Raw genomic sequence first — 24,758 nt, 5'->3', positions numbered from 1 at the left:
TATTTGGAAACATTCTGACACTAAGAAATGTCTTTTCCTGTGGTTCTACATGAAGAGTAGAATATAAGAAGTGGTCCCCAAACATTCTTTTGGTTTAAAGTTTTAGCTATGATGCCTCAACACGACAGTGTAATATCAACCACATTGTTTCCTAGGTTCTCTCTTTGCCAGGATCTGTTCATTTCTAGTCACAGTAAAAAATCCTTTGTTAATGCTTCTATTTTAATTTTGAAAATATGGACTTTGTATTCTATCACAAGTGCTAGTCAACAATCGTTGTGGGTGTTTGTTTATTTTTGTTTTGTTTTTTAAGTGAGTGAGAACTCCGTTATTTTTACTTTGTCAGTTAGGTGTAGGTAGTCTGTATTCCTCCTGTATTTTGCTTCAGCACTGATAGCCTTTCACCTGTCAGTGATCATTTATATTGCTGTTAATCAAGACAACAAATGCCACCAACGGCTGTAGCTCTTTTTACTCATCTCTCATTACTTAGTAACTTCAACAGTATTTGGCAATGGAGTTACACCGAAGTTCTTCCAGGTAGATAACCTAGAAGTTCTATTCTGGAAGAGCAAATTAGCCAGAAGCCTGAAGCAGAGTTGTTCACCATCGTACACTGTTTAAGGTGGGTTTTTAAAATAGTATCAGAACTACTGAAAATGGGTGGAAAGGCATCAGGCAGAAACATCTTAGCATCTTCTGAAAAATACGGCCTCCGTGGAGCTGTGGCCAGCTGTCTGGGGAGTGAGGAGGGGAAGGAGAGGCTTTTGTCCGGCGCTGGCTCCACAGCGGTGGCTCCACAGCGGTGGCAAATGAGATTGTTCTTCGAGGATGCCACGCTCCATCACTGCGAGTGAGACACAGGTTTGCTATATTTCCGTGAACGTGAACAAGTATATTTTTAGGAGTCGGCCAACTATGACTAGTCAGCTGTCGGATTGTATTTAGATTTGGGGAAGGCTCGGAGAGGATTGAAACCACTTGTTTCTCTCTCTCTCGTTCTCCACTTGTCACTGCAATAAAGTTGGCTCTGGCTCCAGGGAGCCCTTGGTAAAGTACAATGCCCAGGGCTATGGGAGACACGGGCCTCAATAACTGATATGAAAGGTCCTTAATTAAGCACTTAGCATTTCAAGGCAGTCATCACTGCTCGCCCACAGCCCGAGCTGGCAGTCCGTCACCGCCGATAGGCCACCTAGAAGACTAACGTGAGTTGAGTCGAGTCTTTTGTACTTGAGGCGAGCCGCCCGGAGGCACAGGCTGATCTGGTGACCCTCCCAGATACACTTTCTCTGCCGGAAGGAACAGGAAATCGGATGTGACAACACCGCGGCAGCTGGGAAAGGACTCCCCTCCCTGCTGTCCACCCCACACCCTCTCTCTCTGAAAGATCAGGGATTTGAGGAGAAAGTTAGAATGACAGTGGCACTTTCTTGGCTCAGCAGATCAGTAGAGAGATAACCAAACCAGGGAATGAATAATGATGAATGTATTATGAAGCAAAAGGGAACCCCTCCACCGTTGTAAAATGTCAATTATTTTGCAATTACCCAAGGCCTCGAAAAAGTTAACTAGGAAAGAAACATTTCCTTTTTTTTTTTTTTGCCCCCTCCCTCACCACAGCACATAATTCTCTGGGCATGAGAAACCAGAATAAACATCAATGTTTGGGGAAGTTTATCTTTATATTAAGGAGCTGGGAGACTTGGCAGCATTAAAATAGAAAGGGTTAATGGAATGAACTATAGATTAAATTGTAAAGCAATCAAAGAAAACCAAACAGTTTATAGCAGACAACCATCTTCTGGTGTTTGGGTCTGTGTCAAGCCATGGATGTGGAAAATTAAAGCCATACTGAGAAAGGAAATGAACCATGTCTAATACATCCCCAGCAATAAAATGTTTTCACTAGGACTGTAAAACTGTGGCTTACATTAGGAAAAAGAAAATCAAACTATATGTCAATTCCACATCATGGGACATGAAGTGTCCACAAAAATTTATATTACTATTTAGAAGGGTTTCATTCTGGTGTTTTATTGTGATTGGATGCGCCCTCCTCAGTATCTTTTGACTGGTATGAAAATGATTTGAACTACTTTTTTAGCATTTATTTTACATCTATTACCTGTTCTATTACTTTTTATTATTTTATTGTGCTTGTGTAGAGGATTTTGCACAGTTTTCATTATAATGTAACATTAAGTCAATTTATTTGTGTATTACATGCTGTATAATTGCACCTTTTTCTAGAACAATTTGGATTTCATTATCTAACAAATCAGCACTGTTACATTTCTAAAAGCTCTTGTTAGAAATCAAGTGCATTTTCAGAGTAGGACAACAGAGGTCAAGTTTGCACCAAAAAGATTGCTCAGTAATGTTGGAACTATTTGAACATCAGGTGAAGGTCATATTGAAAAGAAGGAAAGACTTGTTTCTTTGAGGAAATACTTAATTATTCACTATTGTACTAGGTTAAGATCAATAAGGATCAATATTGCAAGAGAAGGAATCTTGTAGAACAAAGGGTTCTGACACGGAACAGATAAGAGTGAGATATAGACCACGGAATGAACAAATTAATCCAGGAAAAATGTCAATTGTAAGTGTGTTCGGTTTATTATTATAAAGGATATCAAGATACCATTTGGATGCTTAGTTTACAAGGGCTATAAATTGCAGAACTACCAGGCAGGATGAAGTGTACATATGTTTTTCCATTGCTATTTTCATAAACTGATGCCTAACACAGAGGTGGCATAAATGATTTCAGCAGTCGCAAAGGTAAAGTGCAAAACAGTAAAACAAAACAAAACGAACCCCTGCCATCACTGAGAAATTGATTAAGCTGTGAAATCATTAACAGGATGTGGATTGATGTTTTACAGGCGTAATTATATTTTACATCTTCAATGAGTAAGGATGTAGAGATGCTAAGTTCTTTGACACTACATTTTCTAGGTGGTATAGTTGGTATTTATCCCATATTATTTTGGCTTGTTTTTTAACTTCTCATGAAATTTGCGTTTTTGTTCGTATTAGATTCTTAGCAGCCTCAGGATAGTGACCATCTGATACTCGGCACATCTCCACAAACTGTGACCCAGGAGAGAGAGGAGTAATATTGACTTAATCCTACTAATAGCAGTAAACATCAAGAAATGTAATTCCATTAATTAAGACAATAAGTCATTCATTTAGTTTCTGTGAGATGGGTTACCGATGTCATTTTTCCCCCCTTAACGATATATGGTATATGGGAACTTTAGAAACCTAGAGAAAATTCCAATTTCATATGTAGGGTCAATATGAAGTTCTGTTTTGATGAATTTGGTGATATATTTACCAAATAACAGTGTTTTGACTTCAAAGAGTTTATTATAAAAAATGTAATATATTCTGCCTGACAGTTTTACCTGATATTGGAATTTCATCCACAGTATTCTCAAAATTGTTAAGTAGTATCTTTTGGTGAGGGAGTTTATACTCTCCCCCCACATGGACATGGCAGGGAATGTGGGAGAGGAAGCCTTAGCAAAAATTTTAGCACAACTTTTGGGCATGTGAATAATATCATTTCATTAAATCTTGACCTTTTTAAAAACTAAATTGTTATCTTCATAAATAATATCTTTTAATAACATTTCCATGGTGTGCTGCTTTGTAACTCTTACATAGCAAGTCAGTTTGTTGGGGAAAACAACAAATAACAATAGTAAAATATATCCATGCATTTAATGGCTAGAGTAAGCTTGAAAGAAGCCTTCAACGTATGATCTTCTTTTGTCCTTTTCTGTTTCTTCAGTTGTCCCTTTTTATACTTTCTGCTTCTTGTTAGGCTTTCTCTCAGTTTGTGATTTATTTCCAGCCTTGGATTTTAGGTAATATGTTAGTGATAGGGAAGTCAAGATATTTATTGGCCTCTAACTGGCTCTTCATTCCTTTGGTAAAACTCTCTCGTGCTGGCAGCTAAGAGCCTTCAGGCTACTAGCCATGCATTTCTGCTTCTACTGATTGAGATGTATGGTTACTGAAAGTTAGTTCTGTTTCCCCAGATTTGTACTTTTCACTCTAATTATACAGTATAAGTGTTATATCAACCAATAAGATCTATGCTAAATACTTGTCGCTATGACAACTGTTGACTACTTTAAGAATACTTGATAAAATAAATTGCAGTAAAAGATTTCAAGCCCTCATGTGAATACTATAGAAAAAAAGTCAGCATTTTCAGTTCTGTACACATTGCTTAAATCTCATCAAACACTCAATTCTAAAGAAATCCAAACTAAAAATACTAGACAATGCTTTGTGGGCATGGTTTCTGCTTTAAAAATAGTAACTCCAATCAGGGGATCCATACTCAATGAAAAGATCTGGGCCCTACCTCAAAGTTTCATGGAGAATGAATGAATACTAATATTTAATAAGTTAAAATAAATTTTAAATGGATGCATTGTTGTCATGAGTCCCTTGTCTCTTAGTGCTAGTTTATCTTATGCAGTCTAGCTGGTTGAGCTTTCTAGGATTCCTAACAGCTATACTGATACTCAAAATCAATTTAGGTACATACCACAACAGATACCCAAGTATCTAGACTTAACAGATACCCAAGTATCATCCAAATATATAATCAAGCAAAACGTAACTGTTCATGGAAAAAGTGAGCTAATACTTATATTTCTCATACTGAGAAACTTACAAACGCTATTTCAATTTCTTGGTTAAACTGAGAAAAAAGAATTAAATACAATGTTTAAAAGGTAAAAAATAATCACTTAAAAAAAGCCATATGAACAACAAAACACTGTATTTTGGAATTTTTAAAAGAGAAATTATAGGATAAAGGCCTACTGTCAAAGGTAGGAAAAGTAAACTATTTACAATAGAAATAAAATGACAAATATAAGGCTGAAAACAAAACATATATAGGATAATTTGAATATGTTATATATCATATGAAATTTGTTATGTATATTTTGGGATAAATATAGTTTTGGAAGACAAAAATGAAATTGGGTTAAAAACAAAAGTGCTTACTACCTAAAACAAAACAAAACAAAAAACACTACAGTTTACAAGTAGAAATATAAGAAATAAGAACAAACCAGATAACAATCAATAATCAAGTTATTTTAAGTTGAGTTCAAGTTAAAAGCTTAAAATGTAAGAGGGAAAAACCCAACTATGTTAAAAGTAATGATTAAAAGTATGACATAAGAAAAATTACATCAATTGTAATGAACTTACATGTTTCAAATTATGTAGCAGAGAAATATTTGAAACTATGTTCTGGTATTCTAAGAAGAATTGAATGTACAGTAACAATGGTGGTAAATGTTAATGTACTCTTTATTTCTTGATAAATCTGGAACACAAATTATGTGATGCTATAGATAGTTTAATTAAGCTAATAGAATTAATATCATTAGTCTAATAAGCATGTTAAAATTCTGTCATGAAGAAAACAGTTATTTTTAACATGTCTATAAAACTTTTTTTTAAAGGACTATATATTAGGTCACAAAGGAAATCTTAATAAAAGCAGAAATGTTACAAACCACTATTATCTGTATATGAATAGAGTTGATGTAAGTAAATAGAGTAGATGTGATTACCAAACTGGGAAACCATTGAAAACTTCTCAACCATTTGGAAGCCCCCACCTCTACTCACTCAACTGTTCTAAAAAAATCTTTTGCCTAACTTCAGTTTACCAGGGGCAGTTTTCCTCAGGGTGTGCAAGGACCACTATATTTTTATAAGTGTGAGAATGCCTGCCAAAAGGTGAATATTCTCAGCCTGAATGCAGTCATTCCAAACCAGTCAGTAATGGGGCTGGTGCTGGAGTTCTGGGATAGCCATCTAGGGAATTTTAGACCAATAGTGATCTGGAAAATTAGTGATATTAGCTCTAAACTTAAGTTTGGAAAGAAAAATAGAGACCCCTCTTGGAGAATGAGAGATAGAGCACATGTTTATCTCTTCCTCTAAAGACCCCTCTGAAATGTTAGAGAAGGAATAGACATGTAAATTTATAGAAGTAGATTAGATAAAAGATGAGGAAGAAGAGAGTGTGCTTCAGGCACCAAGAGGTTTCAGTAATTCTGGAAGAGGAAAAGCAGATAGTGTGGTAATTCATGTAATATGGCAAAGAGGAGAATATGGACAAAGGCGTCAACTTGCCTCTTAGAATCTCACAGAGGTGTAAATACAAGAGAAATCAGAGTGCAAGGTGAGAAATGTGGATAAAAATATATATTGTATATATATATTGTAATACAGTTATATGTCTTCTCCCTCTGGCCCCCAAATCACAGGTAGGAGATTGAAGGTTTCTTCTGTGGAGAAAGTGAATGACCTCAGAGAAATGAGCTTCATGACCTGTATTTTTTGGGCTCCCCTAGCAAATTGGTTAGCATTCTGATGATTCTAGATCTAAATGTAAAGTCAATAATTCAGGAACACAAAGCTCTTAATCAGTGGCTTAATGCCTTGTCATTATGAATATTCAATCAAAGATCATCAAACATTTGAGGAAATTCTTCAACATGAAAGAGGAGCACGGCAGTGGGAGAAAAACAATTCTATTAGGGTAGCCAGATGTAATGAAGTTTTAATAAAATATGTTTATAGAAATATTGAATCATAATTTTATTTATTTATTTATTTATTTATTTTAATATAATTTTTTATTTTTTATAAACATATATTTTTATCCCCAGGGGTACAGGTCTGTGAATCACCAGTTTTACACACTTCACAGCACTCACCAAAACACATACCCTCCCCAATGTCCATAATACCACCCCCTTCTCCCAAACCCCCTCCCCCCAGCAACCCTCAGTTTGTTTTGTGAGATTAAGAGTCACTTATGGTTTGTCTCCCTCCCAATCCCATCTTCTTTCATTTATTTATTTTTTAAGATTTTATTTATTCATTTAAAAGAGACAGAGATCATAAGCAGGGGGAAGGGCAGAGGGAGAAACAAACTCCTCACTGAGCAGGGAGCCTGATGTGGGACTAGAACCCAAAACACTGGGATCATGAACTGAGCTGAAGGCAGATGCTTAACTGACTGAGCCACCCAGGCATCCCTGTACCATATTTTCAAATCAGACCAAGAAGATGTGACAAGTAAAAATAAAAAAACAATTCCTGAAATACAAAAGTCAGAGAGAAGTCATATAGAGTAGAAGAAATCTCTGTAAGTAAGTTAAACAAAAAGACAATGAGAGGGCAAACAGGAGAAGAAATAAAAGAGACATGAAGGAGTATCCTTTAAAATAAATCTCGAAAGAAAAGAAAAACTAAGGGGATGAAATTATTAAATAATAGAAGAGCGGCACCTGGGTGGAGCCATTGGGTAAGCATCCAACTCTTGATTTTGGCTCAGGTCATGATTTCAGGGTTGTAGGATTGAGCCTTGAGTCAGACTCCCAACTCAGTGCAGAGTCTGCTTGGGGTTCTCTCTCTCCCTCTGCCTATACCCTCATCAAATAAATAAATAAATAACATTTTTTAAAAATAAAAAGAGATAATAGAAGAAATTTTCTCAGGACTGAAGGTAATGAGGGTCTAGATTTGTGCTATCCAATATGGTAGCCACATGCTGAAAACAGTTCCATACACATACTCAAAATAGCATCCAAAATATGTTCTCTATAGAGCAACATGAATCATACAGGCACAGATTTTCCAAAATAAGCCAGGAAGCTTAAAGCCTAAAGCTTAATGAGACAAAACCTTCCAAGTTCCAAGGAAAATGATTTTTAACCTTAAAATCTAAAATCAGACAAATGCTTTATCAAACCATTTTTAAATATGAAGAGAGAATATTTTCCGACTACCTACAGTAAAAAAATATATATATATATTTACTTCCAATGTACTCTGTCATAGGTAGCTACTTCTGGATGTGTTCCAGCAAAATCTAGGAGTAAACAAAAAAATAGGAGGATATGAGAACCAGAAAAATGTGGGTTCAGCCCAGAACATCAGGTAAGCAAAGTTACAAGGTAAATTTCCCTCCTAATCTCCCTAATATAGATACATGAAAAATTCATCTATCCGTTTCAGGGCTTTGGATTCTGTTTCTTGCAAATTGGATTACAATGTGAAAAGAAAGTTACTGTCATCCTGCCTTGGGTTACACAGCAAAGGATCCCTATTATAGATCCAGACCTGAATCGTTTTGCTTTAATTCAGATGCTTTCTCTACTATTAGGCTAGGAGGTAGAAATGTTTATTATAATATATATCTTACTGTGTCTGTGCAGAAAGAGGTCCAAAAGATTGCTTACTAAAAAATGTATTTTTAAAGAGATTTTATTTATTTATTTGAGAGAGAGAGAGAAAGAGAAGGAGAGTGAGCATGAACCGAGGAGGAGAAGAGGGAGAGGGAGAGAATCTTAAGTTGACCCAGATCTTAGTGCAGAGCCTGATTACAGGGCTCCATCTCATGACTCTGAGACCATGACCTGAGCTGAAGTCAGATACTTACTTCCCAGGAGCCCCTAAAAATGGTTTTACAAAGACTCTGGGTGCTGGGACTTTGGGAGACTTAGAGAGAAAGAGAGAGGGGGGGGGAGGAGGCGCAGAGGGAGAGCTAGAGAACCTTAAGCAGGCTCCACCCCCAGCATGGAACCTGAAGCAGGGCTCCATCTCACAACCCTGAGATCATGACCTGAGCTGAAGTCAAGTCAGATTGGTAACCGACTGAGCTCCCCTGACAATAATATTATATGGGGACTTAGTCCTTATTCAGAGAGGCCCCAGAGATGCTTCAATTCTTTCTTTTGATTCTGTGGAGTAACAGTCCCTTTACAACAAATTCTCTTGGACATTTAATTTAGTCAGTTTCTGTGACTAACAACCATAGAGTAGACTTACTGATACTCCAGTTTTCTCTGGTTGCACATGGCCAACAACCTGAGCTCATGACCTGCCAAAGCCCTTTGTTCAAATTCCAATAAGAGCCTCTGGTGCCTGGTTATCCGTGTACTGGTTGTCTTTAGGTATATGAACTTGTTCCTGTTGGCTGTGGTGAGGTTGGGGGAGGCCCCATTATAAAATGTGGCTTCCTAGGGATACTCCTGAAAATAGGGCAATGACAAGAGGAGACACTGTGAAAATGTGAGTCCTGAGCTGTGTGTACCACTTTGGAAAATAAACCTGCTGACTCCCCTTTGCCGTGCCCTCTAATGTCTCTTTCTACAACCTGAAGGCCCCTAGCAGGATAAGTGATATGTGTTGATATACAAAGAGTTATTTAAGGATTCAGTTTATTTATTTATATTCTGGGGCCAGAGTTCCTGAGTTTGAATCTCAGCTCTACCATTCAAGAGCTGTCTGACCATTGGAAAATTATTTAACTCCTTTGAGCCTCAATCTTCTCATCTCCGAAATGAGGATAATAAAACTACTGGATTGTGTGGAGATCAAATGAGTTAATCAGTATAAACTGTTTATTTACTTATTTTTTTAATTTGTTTAAAAGATTTTATTTATTTCAGAGAGAGAGAGAGAGACAGAGACAGAGAGAGAGGGAACACAAGCAGGGGCAGAGGGAGAGGGAGAAACAGGCTTTCCGCAGAGCAGGGAACCCAACGTGGGGCTTGATCCCAGGACCCTGGGACCATGACCTGAGCTGAAGGCAAACACTTTAATGACTGAGCCACTCACATGCCCCAATATAAACTGTTTAAAACAATGCCCGGTGAGGGTGCCTGGATAGCCTGGTTGGTTAAGCATCTGCCTTCTGCTCAGGTCAGGATCCCAGAGTCCTGGGATGGAGACCTGCCTCAAGCTCCCTACTCAGTGGGGAGTCTGCTTCTCCCACAGCTCTTCCCCCTTTGCACCTCCCCTCCCACTCTCCCTGCTGGTCCCTGCTCCTGTTCATGGTCTCTCAAAAAACAAATTGAGCCTGGCCAATGAGATTGTAACACACAGAGAAAGTTTCATAGGTCACACATGGGTGGCCAATTGAATTACAATTTACTTTATAGTATCTGTTTGAACTAGCCTATCACTCTGATCAGAATTTGTGCCCTAGTTTGGCACCCAAAAGGCGGGGTTTACATTCTTTGGTGGTTAGGGAGATAGTATGTGTGCTTTACTGATTGGATGTCTCCACCTGGCCTGACTCGTCCTTGCATTCTGGGCTCTGTTATCTCCAAGTGACTTGACCCATCCTTGTATTTGGGCTCTGTTATCAGGGACTGGTCAACCATATTTTACTGATTTCCCAGACTTGCTTCTAAGTAAGTTCCTTGGCGGCGGGGTGGCGGGCAGGGTCAGTTTAAGTTCTACTGCACAAACAACAAGATGGCTTTTTAATCGAGATGGAGTCGCTCTGGCTAAGTAGGCCCTTATAAGCATCAGGAAGAATGTCCTTCTCTGGGGGCATAGGAGCGCTGTTTTCTCAATCTGTTTTTCATCATTTTTTGGCCCCAAATAAATCAGTCTCCAGCTCCTCTCTGCCCTACTCCATCATTTTGATTTCAAGAATACAGAATCTTCAGTTTCTTCTACAATTTTTTACTTGTGCCTTCATGTAACTTACACATTATAGAAACATATACCATATATAATATTTCTATTAAAATGACAGTTTCCAAAATAGAAACCACATGTTTTTTGACGCTTAGCATCTTTAAACTCATATTTTATGTGTTTATTATTAATCATTTATTTTTCCTTATCTAGTTCATGGAATTAATTAATTCATTATTTAAAAGATTGGATCTAGTTAGGGTACACACAACAAGATGATTTGATCTACATATACCCAGTAAAATGATGCTATATTCAAGCTAATTAACATGTCACCTCCTGTGATTACCATTTTTTGTGATGAGAGCACCCTGAAATCTACTCTTAGCACATTACCAGTATTCAATATATTTTTATTAACTATAGTCACTATGTATACAAGAGCTCTCTAGACTTACTCATCCTATACTCCCAGCCCACCCTAACCCCTCTTTTTCATTATCTTCATTCTACTTTCTGCTTCTATGAGTTTGACTTTGTTTTTCTTTTAAAGACTCGACATACAAGTGAGATCATGTAATATTTGTCCTTCTCTGGCTTATCTCACTTGGCATAATTCCCTCCAGATTCATCTAAGTTGTCACACATGGCAGGATTTCCTTCTTTCTCATGGCTGAAATGTATTCCATTGTGTGTGTGTGTGTGTGTGTGTGTGTGTGTGTGTGTGTGTGTCTCACATTTTATGTATGCATCCCTTGACAGACATTGAGTTGTTTCCATATCTTGGCTACAGTGAATAATGTTTTGATGAATATGGGTGTGTAGATATGTCTTTGAAATACGGATCTCATTTTCTTTGGATATATACCTAGAAGTGGGGTTGCTGAGTCATATAATAGTTCAAGTTCTGATTTTTTTTAAAGGAATATACAAGTATCTACAAGTATATGGAATTTCTTTTTGATCAATACTACCCATTGTGGTATTTAGCTAGCTGATGCTTATATAATGAATCAGCTTGGAGTTTCCCATCACACTTCTCCTTTTCATGGTTTAGCTACCTTAAAATTCTTGCATCTCTCAAGTCATCATGCCTTTCCATACTTTTACACCTTACACGTTTGGTTTCCTCCTCCTGGAAGCCATATTCCATCCACTTTCTCCCTGGCCACTTCATGTTTATTCTTTAAGATTAGAATCCAGGGCCATTTCTCTCTGAATAGTAAAAGTCACTCTGAGGCTGTGCTCCCACTTCTGGAATGAATTGGGTGATTTTGAATCATAGTAAATGATCAAGTTCATCTGTGGGGCATGTTGCTTCAATTATTATATTAAAATATTGAAATTTGCATTTTTAAGATAGAAGTCAGATTTTTAACATAGATGTCAGACTTTTCACTCTTTGCCCTCTTTTCAGTCATGGGTAATGGAGGTGCCTGCTTTAAATTGTCCTTGTACCTGATGGACTCTTTCTACAACCTGGATAGCTACACAAATAGAAAAGTGTAGATAAATGCCAAAGCCCATGGCCTTACATGGGTCCTGCCTTTGGCTAGGGTAATGTTATCCCCTTTCCTAGAAGTGGATGTGGGTCAGCTCTGCAGGACATTACAGGAAATGCCACTTCTACCTAATTCTTTGGAATTTAGTATTCCCCAGGTTTTTAAAGATTTTTATACTGACCATGTTATCTCTACAAATTCAGTTTTACTTGTTGTTGTTTCCTTTGCTTGGAATGGCTTTTCTCTCTCTTTCTTTGTCCTCTACAAGCCCATCTTTGATTCTGTGGTGTACCCAGTACTATGAAGTACCCATCTCAGATGCCATCTGCCAAAGAAAACCACTCCCATATAACCCAGATTTCTCTATATGCTGTTCTTTGAACTCTCTTAGTACCTTGGCATATGCTCATTATTAAGATGATCAATTTACAAAAATAAAAATTCTATTTATTTTCTTGTTTGAGTCTCTTACACATTCATCTTCAAGACTCACTGAAGGAAAGGGACATTTTTAAAGAGGAGGAACCCTGAACGGGGTGAACAATACAAAGATGGATGGCTCATCCTGGAAAGGAGTCTTCACATGTGTGCCTGCGATTCTAAGGAGGTTGAACATGGAGGATCTATGCTTGCACCTATCTGCCTTCTCTCCAGCGAGAAAAATGGAAGCTGACATCTCAGGGCAATTCTTTGTCAGAAATATACATCTGCATGAAGAGAAGAGAGTTAAAAATTTAATCTGCAAAGCTATTTAGAGAGTGGATAGGCCTTGACAGGCCTCCCAAATGTATTACAAGAACAAGAAGAGTGGAGTTATGAAAAAAAAAAAAGCTGTTGCAGCAAACAGAATGAAACTAAGCTTTCTTGACAGAATCAGTTTGCCAAATGACTTTAAAATCGCACTTGTCCTTTTTTTTTTAATTTTCTTAAATATACTCTAATTTAAATGTCTAAGAGAAACTTTTAGAATGTATGTGGTACCATTAAAGAACTCTAAGGTAAAGATACCACATTAACATACATTGTGTTATTTGGGAGAAGGGTGTGTGGAACAAAATTAAAACCTGTCAGATGATGAACTAGTCACAAAAAAGTAATGAGGATTCTGGAGGCATCTATGATAATCTGACTGATGATTTTCTAACTTTCACCTTATGTTGAAAACACTGCTTGACATGAATGAACAGAGTAAACTGTTGCCAGTCACCTTCCAAAAAATATGACAGTTTGATGTCACTCTGTGTTCTGTGTTCATTTTCTTTTACCTACTGCTGCAGGAAGTTTACTCTTACATCCCAACCCACATTTCATCATTGTTATAGGGGAAAGTGCTGTTCTATTTTCTTACTTATACTTAGTATTAAATTTCTTTTTCTTTTAAATTCATAGTTATCTCCCTGAATGCTAAAATAAAGAAGCATATACTTTTTTTTTTTTTAATTGGAAGTACTTGGAGTAGATAGATCACCATTATCAAATACTTAAGAAAATGAAGGTATAAAGTCATGTGATCCTTTCAAGAGATATAGAAACAACTGTGTAATAAGATTCAAAATTTACTGGATGTGTTTGGTGTTTCAACCAAACTCCACTCCTATTTTTATAGTCCTATTTTTTTTTTAAATGATCTGACCAGGCCTCATATTAGGCAAAACCACACTACTACACTAGCAATATTCTGCCTATGAATATTGTAGAATTTTTTTTTCCATTTGAAGTCTTAACAACTAATGAAGTATAACTTTTAAGTCCTAAGATGAAAGTCTATCTTAAAATGTTCTTTTAAATCTTTAATATCTAGGGATTACCCATGGTTATCAGATTTACTGTTAAAATATCAACTTGTTAAATATAAATACTGATGGTGTGGCCCCCAAACCCAACATATCTGCTTTTCTTAACTTACCATGTTCTTTGTTAGTGGGTTCCAAGCTAGCTTGCATTCTGCTCAGATACAGCTAACTTAATGGAAGCATTCAGGTTAATCACATCATAGTAATTACGAGGGATATTTGTAAATTTATTCTTTCTCCTCCATTTTTTAAAAGATATTATCTACTTATTTGGCAGAGAGAGAGAGAGGGGGAGCACAAGAGACACAAGCAGGGAGAGAAGGAGAGGGAGAGGGAGAAGCAGGCCCCTTGCTGAGCAGGGAGCCTGATGCCAGACTCAATCCCAGGACCCTAGGATCATGACCTGAGCTAAAGGCAGATGCTTAACCGACTGAGCCACCCAGGCATCCCTCACCTCCTTCTGAATATATGGTAGCTTTGCATTTCTCCAGAAATCTTAACTGTGGTCATGTGCTTTGTGTTGGCCAATGCTATAGGAGCACAAGGGATGTGTTCCACTTCCAAGAAGAAGCCATAGGAGCCAGGGTATGATGTCCCATGTGTCCCTATACTTCTCTGCAAATGTTGGAAACATGTATTATGATGAATCTTCTGTCAGGCTTGGCTTTTGAGTACCAAGCAAATATAATCTTCCTCTATTACCCAGTCCCTGCTGATGACACCTGTTGGCCATTCAGTAGGAAAGAAAAATAAATGTTTTCTGTCTTAAGCCACTGAAATTTTGGGGTTTTCTGTTACTAGAGAATAACTTACTTGATCCTAATTAATGAATCATCTTTTTGTTTGCATGGTATCTGGATTAGGGAGACTAATTTTATTGTATTTTTAATCTGTACTTATTTAAAAAATTTCTTTTCAGTGTTCCAGAGTTCACTGTGAATGCACCACACTCAATGCTTCATGCAATATGTAACACCCACATGCAACACCCACTGCTCACCCAACCTCCCACCTCCCTCCCCTCCAAAACCCTCAGTTTGTTTCTCAGAGTCCACAGTCTCTCATGGTTCATCTCCTTCTCCAATTTCCCCCACCTCCCTTCTCCTCTCCACAGGGAGACAAATTTTAAAAGGTAATTTTATTTTATTTTATTTTATATCCTTCCTTCCTTCCTTCCTTCCTTCCTTCCTTCCTTCCTTCCTTCCTTTCTTTCTTTTAAAGATTCCATTTATTTATTTGAGAGAGAGAGAGAGAGAATGAGAGAGAGAGCATGAGAGGGTAGAGGATGGAGGGAGAAGCAGATTGAGCCAAGCAGAAAGCCTGATGTAGGACTTGATCCTGGGATTCCAGGATCCTGACCTGAGCTGAAGGCAGTTGCTTAACCAACTGAGCCACTGAGGTGCCCCTAAAAGGTAATTTTAAAATCATTTATTAGATACTGAATTTTGTCACCTACCTTTTCTGAATTTTTTTTCCTTAATGTGACAAACTATATTGACCGATTTTTAAAAACAGTTTTATTGGAATATTATTTATATACCATATGATTCACTTCTTTTATGTGTACAGTTAGTGATGTTTAATAAATATATAGAGTTGCACAACCATCACCATAATCTAATTTTAGAACATTTCCATCCCCCTAAAAAAAAAAAATCTAATGGTTATTTTTGTTATTCCCTATTCCTGCCTCAGGCCTAGGCAGCCACTAATCTGTTTTCTGTCTTTGCAAATTTGTCTTCTCTGGATATTTTATATGAATGAATAATACAACATGTATTTTTATGACTGGCTATTTCATTTAGCATCATCTTCATATTCATCCATATTGCAGGATACATCCGTTCCTTATTCCTTTTCATAGATGAATAATATTCCATCGTATGGATATACCACATTCTATTTAACTCTTCTCCAGGTGATGAGCATTTGGCTTTTTTCCAGATTTTAGCTATTATAAATGATGTAGCTATACAACTCGAATACAAGTATTTATGTGGACAAATGCATTCGTTTCTCTTGGCTAGATACTTAGGAGTGGAAATTTATGTTTAACATTTTAAGAAACTGCTAATCAGTTTTCCGTGGGGGGAAGATGCACCAATTACCTCATTGAACAGCACTGCTAGATCCACACCACTGTTACATCCTTTGCATCTTAAAAACCCTTATATATAAGTGAAAAAGTATTCAGGTAATAAATCAGAATATTCTAGCTCTCTTTCCTTTCTTTTTAACTCATACATACTCACGCACATGGAGCATGAATACCCATATGTTCTGGCTGGTTAATGATTCCTGGTAGAAGAATAGACGTTAGACTTTCCCTTTGTTCCTGAGCATCTCATTTACTGAATCTTGTACAGGAAATAATTCTTAAAGGGATTGAGGTCTCTGTTGGGATAAAGTCTGACATGCAGAATTAGGTGACATTGCTTCTCTTAGACTCCTGCTTACACATTCTGACTTAGCACTGATGCTTTAAGTGTTGGAAAATCATCTGTGCTGCATGATTTTATTTTTACCATGTGTGTACATGACTGTTCCTAAAACAACAAAGAGCCAGCTTTTAACAGTATGTAAATATAAATGGCTTGCTTGTGTTTCTTTCAAGTCATTTAAGGAAAAAACCCACCCATTTTGTCATCTACTTACTTCATTGTTAATTTTCATTTAAGTTGACCAAAGTATTAATTTTGTATTTGTTTCAAATAAATATTCTAGGGGTGCCTGGGTGGCTCAGTGGGTTGAGCCTCTGCCTTTGGCTCAGGTCATGATCTCAGGGTCCTGGGATCGAGACCCACATGGTGCTCTCTGCTTGGCAGGGAGCCTGCTTCCCCCTAGAGAGAGCTCTGCCTGCCTCTCTGTACTTGTGATCTCTCTCTGTCAAATAAACAAGTAAAATCTTTAAAAAAATAAATATTCTAAATATTTCCAAATACATATATATATATATATATATATATATATATATATATATATATTCATTCCTGATATCAGGGCCAAGCCTAAAGCCAAGACCTAAATTGTAATGTTTTCTATGTAAACAGGTGGCCAGAAGAAGGGAAAATGAGAGGGAACACAAACAAGAAAAGCAAGATGATGAAAATGAGAATGGAAGGACCATGGCAGCAGAGAAGTAAGTCTAAGAGTTCAGTTTGGGTTTTGAACTCATTGGCAGGAGGGAACAAGGCGTGACTTCCCTCTATTTACTGCTGAAAAACAGGCTCCATGCTGAGGCAAAGTTCAGTGTATAATAGGGTTTAATTACAAGATAGGGGGTTGGTAAGTAGGATGGATGTAAGGTGTGCCTTCAGCCTTATGCATCTCTGATTGTCCCGTGCTTATCTAAAGTCAGAATGCTTCTCTGCCAAGATGGAATGGGTCTGATAAGCTGCTCACACTGTGGTATCACTTAGATTGCTTGAATGGTTGGCAGTTCAGGGTATGGCTAAACGCTTAGGGTTTGAGGTAAGTCTATGAAGGATTGAAACACTAGTCCTTTTGCAACTATGGTCAATTTACTTAACATTTTTTTTAAATAAATTTTTTATTTTTTATAAACATATATTTTTATCCCCAGGGGTACAGGTCTGTGAATCACCAGGTTTACACACTTCACAGCACTCACCTACTTAACATTTTATATGCAAAATAGGTATAATTCCAGAACCAATTATATGGTCTTTTGTGAATGTTCATTAACATAGGGTATATAAAATAGTAGACACTGTGTCTGCCAGAGAGTAAATTCTTCATAAAGGTTGGTTGTTATTATTAATGATGAGTGGTTGCCATTCTGAATGGTAGATTACTTTTTTTATTCTTTTTCTTTTTAATGGCTTTATTGATATATCACTTAACATGCTGGACAACTCCCCCATGTAAAGTGTAGTGTTCAATGCCTTTTATTATATTCACAGATGTATGCAAACTCCATAACTTAAGAACATTTCATGACCTTAAAAAGAAACTCCAAACCCTTTATCTGATACTCCACTATATCCCATCATACCCTCAGCACTAAGGAACTACTAATCTTTCTTTTCTGTAGATTTGCCTTTTCTAGATACTTCACATGCATAGAATGATACAATAAGAAGTCTTTTGAGATCAGTTTCTTTCATTTAGCATAATGTTTTTAAGGCTATCCATGTTTTAGCATGTATCAGTACTTTGATGATCCTTTTTGTGGCTGAATAATATGCTGTTGTATGGATATACAACATTTTGTTTATCCATTCATCAGTTGATGAATTGTTTCCTTTTGGCTATTATGAATAATGCTGCTATTTTCTCTGTGGAAATAGGTTTTCACTTTTTAAAAGAGATTTATTTGTTTATTTGGAGAGAACCAGTGCACATGAGAGTTGGGGAAAGGTAGGGGAGAGATAATCTCAAGCAGACTCTCCACGGAGTGCGGAGCCTGGCATAGGGCTCCATCTCACAGTCCTGAGGTCATGACCTGAGCTGAAACAATGAGTCAGACGCTCAACTGACTGAACCGTCTAGGAGCCTCTCTTTTCATTTCTTTTGGCTGGATACCTGGGTATGACATTGCTGGGTCACATGGTAAGTTTGTTTAATTATTTGAGGAATTGCCAGGCTATTTTTCCAAAGCAGCTTCACCAGTTTTTATGCCCACCATCATATACAAGGGTCCTGATTTCTCCACATTGACGGTGTACAGTCTTTCTGATTTTTTGTTTGTTTGTTTTTTTAAGATTTTATGTATTTATTTTATTTGAGAGGGAGAGAGAGAGTGCATGCACAAGTCGGGGAGGGGCAGAGGGAGAGATTCTCAAGCAGACTGTATGTGGAGTGCAGAGCTGGGTGGGGGCTCCCTCTCACAGCCCTCAGATCACAACTTGAGCCGAAACTAAGAGCTGGACACTCAACCGCCTGAGCCACCCAGACACCCCAGAGTCTTTTCTGTTTTCTTAAAAGTGAAATGGTTATAATTTAAATCTATAAAAACCTCACAAGGACTTAAACTAGAGAGAGGATATAGTTAGATCTTACTGAATTTTAACGTTCACAGAAACTATATCAGATTAATGATAATGGGCTCAAATTGTACTTTTATTTGGGAAGTTTTGATGTCTACAGTCATTTAGGATGACTTCATTATTATCTAGTTGTATCTGAGGGACGAGTCAAACTTAGAGCCTCCTACTCCTCCACCATCTTAACTCCTCCTCCCTGTCTATAGTCATTTAAACCTGTCTTATTTTATAGGACAAGTGTGTAACTTATTGTCCAAACTACAACACCTTAAAGGGTTAGTGGGAGCTCTGTGTATAATTGTGCTGGGAAACAAGAGTAAGTTGAGGCAGTCCCCAGCTCACTAGGGCATCTAGTCACCTGATGTATAGCGAAAGACCTCACTCTGCACTCACTCATTTGGAAATATATTTTGTTTGTTTCCTTTTTTAGCAGAAGATAGATTTGTATTTATCTCTCACTTATAGGCAAGAATACGTGAATATACATTTGCCGTTCTAAGTTTCTTTTTCATTTCAAAATACTTTATTTTAAAAACAGGTCAAAACACTAAGCTTGTGACCCATTCTACCAATGTACAAGCTACAGATGCTTGCTTAGCAGCTGAGGGCACTCTTTGGTAGCATGTTTGAAAAGTGAATAAAAATCCCTATAAAACAAATATTCAAGTAGTTCTCATAGGAACACAGATAAGTGGCTCCATCTTCTAGTGTTCCATATTGTTGCATCTGTGCCAACCCTACCTACAAAGACATTTCAAAAAAACTAGCACTACTTGTGAAACAGTCCCCCCCACATCCCATAATTCAAGCTAAACTTGAAGTTAGCAGATATTACATAGTAATGCTAGCTGAAGCATAGGTAGCTGGGGACACTTAATCCCACTTCATCCTGCTTTCCCAGTGGGAGCATGGGACATAGGCTGAGTGTTGACATCCTGCTCCTCTCCTTCCAGCAGGAACTCATGGTTCTGGATCTGCTGCATCGGTTGCCATGTTGGCTCTGAAGTCACATAGTAGATCGTCGGCCTCTGGAACCCTTTGAAAGTACAAACAGTAGGAACAGTGTAAGCACCCATGTTTTCAAAGAGCGTCCAATAGCCCATATGCATCTAGGGCAAGTCACAACATTCAACAATGCAATTAAGGCTGTCACATGTTGGTACCCATATGCTGGTTGAATACTACTTCTAAGCTGGTTTGGGTTTCTTCTGCATGAGGGACTTTATGTGTGCATGATCACAAATAATGCAATTAAATGATTCATATACTCCATTATTCATGTAATACCTAAAGGTTTGTTCGTTCAACTCATCTTCATCATCAGAGTCTGTCTGTTCCTTTAGTACAATATTTTTTTTGGCAATGATATTAACTACAAGCATGAAAGCTGATGCAACATCTCATCTGCTGCACTCAGCTATGATTCTCACTCCTAAGCCTGCTGGAAAACACTTGTCCAGTGCTAGGTTGATAACACTGGTGATCTCTTTAAATTTAAGCTTTACATCTTCAGATCCAAGAAAGCCACATTTGATATCAAGCAAGTACCATGTTGAAACCAAGCTCAGCTCCCATGTCAAAGACAGTGCTGGTCTCAGGGATAGTATGCACAGAGGTCTCAGTACAACCACTTCCTACAAGGAAGCTGACACCGATGATATCAATATGCAGCTCTTTTGCCCCCAAAGGTACCCCCTGGTTTTGAATATGGCACCAAATTTAATACCCAGACAACTGACTACTTTGAAATCATCAGTGGCGATCTGCAAAACCAACCTTGCCTTTGAATGTGCCCTGGCAACTTTGATCAATTGGACTTCACAATCAAATCCTCTGTACTTCATTACTGACAGTGTAATCTGAGACACTTGTTTGGATTTGCGTAGGTAATCCTCTCTGGAGACACTGGGGTACTCAGTACCAATTGCATTTCAGTCTTGCTGGTAAAGTCAAATCCTGTCCCAGTGGCAGCTAGGGTCTTCACTGTGGTTCCGTTATCCCTGCATTTGACTGCATCAAAGCAGGTGACCTTAGGAAGAGCTTTTAACCATCTCAGATGTTTCTTTGGAATGTCCCCCAGGTCTACGACATAGAAGGCATCCTTATCATCAGAAGATGAAACTTCTTTAATTTTTTTGGTCCAGGCTGCCCTTGGCAGTAAAGTTTTCACAGAGGAAATGGCAGTCAAATTCTGTATTAACTAAAGTTGTTCATGGTCTCTTGATGGTCCCATGGAAAACTGAGATGGAATTTAACAAATTATGTCTAGCATCTCACAAAGGCAATTCCCAGGGATTCCAAGGCCCACTGAAGATGCACACGCTCTTGGTGCAGCAGCAGAGATCTTCTGATTTACAAAGAATTTGCTGTTGTAGAGCACATGGCAGGGTGACAGGCCAGCCCCTTGGTGAGTGTGCAGGCTGGCCTGCTGCCCAGCCAGCCCCCTTGCCGCCCTGACCCTTTCCATGGGGACCACTGGCCCCAGGTGGCTTCGGAGCTCTGGCTCAGGGACTGGGGCCACTGACCTGTTGTTCCCTCAGAACAGAGTCCAGATAATGGATGCACGTGGAAAATGAACCCTAGCTATTCTAGTAGGTTGTGTTGTTTTGCCAGCTGAACTGAAGTGGATTGCATCATGGAATTTACCTTTTATATAATGTCTTCATTTTAAAAATTTTGTGGTCCCTATATCTTGTTTCTGGATTCTTACAGCTCCCTCCACCAGGAGTGTCTATTTCTGTGTTAGGCATATAAATGTTACCTCTTCCTCCAGTACATATTAAGGAAATAATTCATGGTACAGTGCTTAATATTGTGGAAATGTGCGAGGGTGGGGGTCTATCTGTATTTCAGGAGTTGGGGTTTCTAAACAGACTCTTCCAGGCAAATTTTCTTATATGAATCCTTTTTTTTCCTGCTCCCCTTGCATTCTGTTTCTCTGCTAACCAGCCAACAAAACTGACCCCAATATCCTCAATAACATTGGCTCTTGAAAAAATAGAAACTGTCCTATTAATTGGAATTCTTATTTCAGTGAACATACAGGGTCAGTTTGACAACTTGTAAAGCTAGAGTCTTGTGAAGTATCACCATGAAAATGACAGAGAGGCTCCTGTTCCTGCCCCAGAAGGGAAGTACTGAGTACCATAGTCTTGCCCTAATTCACCCTCTCGAGGAACTACCTTTGCCAGCAGCACAAACCAAGTCATAGCCATTAAAGAACAAACAACTCTGAGAGAAAAGCAAGCTGAGAGAGAGGAAAACAATGCTGTCCACTTTAATACACAGGAGAGCTTCTTCAAGAATATTTGAGTTGCATGGAAGGTTGACCCTCAAACGGTTGCCTAGGTCAGCAGGACCCGCGGCAGTCCCTCGGCTGAGGACTGGTCAGGTAAGTTAAAGCCGCCTTCAGGGCACTTTCAACTTAGGCACCAATTTCCTCAAGACTGAGGATAAGAAAGCAACACTGTTTGAGTTCAACTTTCTCCTTCACTTTTTTTTTCTTGTTTCCTTTGTTCTTGTGAGTCGAGTATATCCAAGAGTGACTTGATACAACATCTCATCTGCTGCACTCAGCAGGCTGGGAAAGTTCTTTATAAGGATGTTGCCTCCTGGTCTGATCTGGACTTAACTTTTAAGCAATCCTAACTCATTTTCTAGGTTCCAGGCAAGACCGTGCAGAAATTTTTAAAAATGCATTTTTACTCCCAACCCCCTAAGTTCTAGGTTCCCTTTCACCATAAATTCTCTAGACCCTTTCTCAGGACCAATTTAGGTGTCAGAGCACAGCTGCTGTTTCTGATTACAGTTTTATTTTCCAGCTGTCAACTTGCCTCATGTCAGTTTTCTTCCATATATCCCTGAAAGTGCAGTATGTCTCTTTGGGCTGATCTCATTTCTGGCTTGAGAAATTCAAAACAGGGTGTTCTTTTCTCCCATCCCCCCCAGACAGAAATTATTCTACTTTTATTAATTGTCAAAATAGGATATTCATGGACATACTTTTATTTCACATATATTACATTTTAATATTATATATATCACAATATATATGTATATATATTTTAGTCTCATGTTTCCATCTTTGAAGAATACAAATAGTCTGAGGTTTTACTTCTACCATTAACAAGGCTAATCAGAACTTTGCTTTGAATAACATTTGGTGATCTTATATACTCACTAGATCTCTGCTGAATTGGAAAGTCATTAATCATTTTTTTCCTTAGAAATTCTCCACTTTTTGGCTTTTATGACACCAACGTTTGTTGATTCTCTTCATAATCCTCTGGCTACTTTTTTCCCATCTCTGATGACTTCTTTTTCTCAACACATCTTGCAGTTCTGTCCTTGGAGCCCTCCGCTTCTTACTCTCTACGACGGAATAACGTATTCTGCAGTGTTCAGACAAAAACTCCTTCTTGGTCAGTTACCCATGAAAATCTCCTAAGAAGGCACCACACTGGAAACCAGTATAGCATGTATTATCTTTTCCTCCAATATTGAAACTCCAGTTCTGACTGAGGCTCAGATGAAGTAGTGGTTTGCCCTTAAGGACTGTGCTGTATGACACGTAAATAACTTTAAAGACAAGCATTCTTTTTAACAAGGCAAGATATCTATCACAGCTCAGGAATATGGGGACTGAGACTGTAGGAGGGCTTATTTCTTTTAGAATGGCAGGTGGAGTCCCTGCACTTACTAAATTGTGATCTCCTATTCTGCCATGCATGCAAAGTTAAATTTGTAGTAGTGAAATGTGTGCATGATTGGGCTTTGTTACTCTCCTAGGGTGAGTCTGTCTGTGCTCACCATTTTGTGTGCCATCTCTGTGTAAGTGTGTATATATATGTGGAAGCTGTAAATAGTAATATTAGTATTAATTTACTAATACTTTCCTGATGAATGTGGTAAGCCCAGAGGCCACAAAAACCTGGTAAAACAGTATGGCTAGCTACTTCTGGATATATGTAGTTTTCCCAGTCACTCAACAATTACCCATTCAGCTCACTGTGTGGTGTTATGCCCGAGTTTTCACATCTAAGAGACCACCAAGGAGCCAACACCAATGCAATCGCATGAGGGTTTATTTGACAAGCTTAAGCTTGGGCCCAAGTATACCCGACATAGCAGAGTAGGGAGGAGGACCCTGAATCAGATTACAGTCAGAGTTTTTAAAGGCAGAGTAGGGGTGGACTCGGTGGTGGGTGAGGACAAAGGAGATGTTCAGAAGGGCTATCAGGGTAAAGAAGACTGTCAGGATATTGGAGGCTTGGTTATTATCAAGCCAAGGCCATTTTCCCCTCTAGTGAGGCACTAACATGAAGACAGTTGGGAATTTCCTGGTGGAATGTCACATTCCTCCTATCAAGCATCAAACATCCTTGTTAGTGAGATTTAGCATTGGGACATTTGTAAACCGAGGGAGACTCCTGTCTTGCAGGATTGTGATTTCTGCAAGTTAACTATTTGTTTACACATACTACCAAGGGGAGGGGAGCAGGTGGAGAGGGGATGCCAGGTGCCAGCTTTTGCTTTGTCAAGATGGCTGTACTTATGTCAGGGCTGGACTTGAGGTGGGTACAGCCTTGTTTTTCTTGGCCTCCACATATGGCAGACTCTTTGCTAGGTATGTGTGAAAAATACAAAACAATTCCTGCTTAACAGACTATTATGCCTTATACAAAGTGGTGAATGCATTCATTCATTTTTTTAGAGACTTGATTAATTTACTATGTATTAGGTATCGTGTAACACCCTGTCAATATAAAGAAGCATAGTTCCTGATTTCTGGGGGCTCCCAGTTTAGGGCTCATGCAGGAAGGGAAAGAAATAGATGCATAAAATGGTCATTAAGATACAGTAGAGCCATGCAGATAGTTAAGCAGCATTAAAGAAGAAGGACAATAGTGCTGCAACAAACTAACCTGCATCCGGAAGAAGTAAAAAGAGATCTTGACTTA

At 38.3% G+C, this 24,758-nt stretch overlaps 1 pseudogene across 1 annotated transcript; it reads right to left on the bottom strand.

Annotated features, from left to right (window-relative positions):
* Positions 1-19,410: 19,410 nt before the first annotated feature.
* Positions 19,411-21,012, bottom strand: LOC309864276 (ornithine decarboxylase pseudogene; annotated as a pseudogene). The gene has a single exon. The product of its transcript is annotated as an ornithine decarboxylase pseudogene (transcript).
* Positions 21,013-24,758: the final 3,746 nt, after the last annotated feature.

This window comes from Mustela nivalis (assembly GCF_964662115.1).
Source record: "Mustela nivalis genome assembly, chromosome: 5".
Classification (NCBI taxonomy): domain Eukaryota; kingdom Metazoa; phylum Chordata; class Mammalia; order Carnivora; family Mustelidae; genus Mustela; species Mustela nivalis.
Note: the sequence above shows the minus strand (reverse complement) of the source record. Positions and strands in the feature narration are given on the sequence as shown.